The 1,632-nt window shown below is 47.0% G+C and overlaps 1 pseudogene; it reads left to right on the top strand.

Annotated features, from left to right (window-relative positions):
- Nucleotides 1-772: 772 nt before the first annotated feature.
- Nucleotides 773-892, top strand: LOC136834000 (5S ribosomal RNA; annotated as a pseudogene).
- The last annotated feature ends 740 nt before the right edge of the window (nt 893-1,632 follow it).

The following is a 1,632-nucleotide window of genomic DNA, read 5'->3' as shown; positions in this document are numbered from 1 at the left end:
AAAACATCAAACTGTGTAACGGCAAGCAAATAAATACACAGAGAAGCAAAAATATCGTTTTTCTCAAAACTAAAGTTATCGACATTCAAACTGCATCTCCTTCATAACCTTTTTATTTGTTGATCTCATGATACAAAAAAAACGAAAGCTAAATGTTTGCATAACAAAGGGGCTTCCATGGGAAGTTTCAACACAGACCCGCACCACGAGAAGAGAGTTTTTTCCAGAAGGAATGTTACTTCCAAGAGAGGTGCAAGTGACTCCCTTCATCTCCAGACTCCTTTGCAACCAGGCTTCATTTTGCACAAGCCTGGAAAGAGTGAGGGGCAGACGTTTGGTCCCTCCTACTGTTAGAGAGAGGTTACTTGATTCCCTTCCTGTCTCTCCTCTTTTGTTTTTGTTTCCCAACTGCCTTCCTGTCAAACAGAAAATTGTTTGACCTGCTCGAACAGATGTTCGAGCGGAGAGCAGTGGAACAGATATTGACTCGGTGTTCCCGGAATTATTTTACTACAGATTGTTTCTAGTCCTGAAACTTTCAGTAGGCTGAGACCCGTCTTGGGCGTCAACAGGTCGAACAACTTGGTGGAAGGAAAAGTTCAAGATGGAGACCTCGCAGTCAATACCAAGGAGCCCTTCAGGGGATTGATGGTATCTTTGGATCTCCAAGATACTTATCTTCACGCCCCAATTCATCCACGTTCGGTGAAGTATCTCAGGTTGTCTTGGGGGACTAGACGTACCAGTTCAGGGCTCTCTGCTTTGGACTCTGCACAGCGGCCATACCATCGTTGAAAACACCGCTTCTCGTCCGATCAGCGAAGTTAAGCAACGTTGGGTCTGGTCAGTACTTGGATGGTTGACCGCCTGGGAACACCAGATGCTGTTGGCGTCACATTTTGCTCCGAGGGTGTTTACACGTCTCATGAAAAACGTTGCGGATGCAGTTGCATCTGTCGCACGTCAGGATCTCCACTCTACTTGGACGACTGGTTGATTCTGGCGTCGTCGGCAAAGGTATCTGGAGGACCTTCAGTTGACTCTGCAACTCGTGAAGTCCCTGGGACTTCTGGTCTGTGGAGAAGTCGCAGCTGATCCCCTCACTGTCCATTGTGTCTGGGAATTCAGATCTATTCAGCGGCTTTATAGCGTCTCCGTCGCAAGAACGGCAACTTCTATGTACGAAAAAGTTTCGGCCTTCTTGGAAAAGGAAACATGCTAGGTGAAGGAAGGAATGAGTCTGCTGGGGACCATTTCCTCGCTGGAGAAGTTTGTTTTCTGGGGAGTCTGCATCTCAGGCCTCTTCAGTTCTTTTTGTTGGAGAACTGGACAAAGCAAGGAAGACTTGAAAGAGGAATTGAGAATTCTTCCTTATATAAAGAGGATCTGTGGTGGTGGCTCGATCCAACGGAATTGCAGAAAGGGATCTCCTCAAGCTTCTGAACCCCAACCTAGTGTTGTTTTTCCGACGGGTCGTCAACAGGTTGGGGGGGCAACACTAGGGGAGAGAAAGTGTTAGGAACCTGGAGAGGAACAGGTGTCCTGGCACATCGACTTCAAAAGATTTGGCGGCTATCTTTTAGCTCGCCAATTCTTCGAGGTCCAAGTTTGCAATCGTGTAGTTCTAGCAAA

Source organism: Macrobrachium rosenbergii, chromosome 52 (genome assembly GCF_040412425.1).
Source record: "Macrobrachium rosenbergii isolate ZJJX-2024 chromosome 52, ASM4041242v1, whole genome shotgun sequence".
Taxonomy (NCBI): domain Eukaryota; kingdom Metazoa; phylum Arthropoda; class Malacostraca; order Decapoda; family Palaemonidae; genus Macrobrachium; species Macrobrachium rosenbergii.
This window is presented reverse-complemented; position numbering and strand designations above follow the sequence as displayed.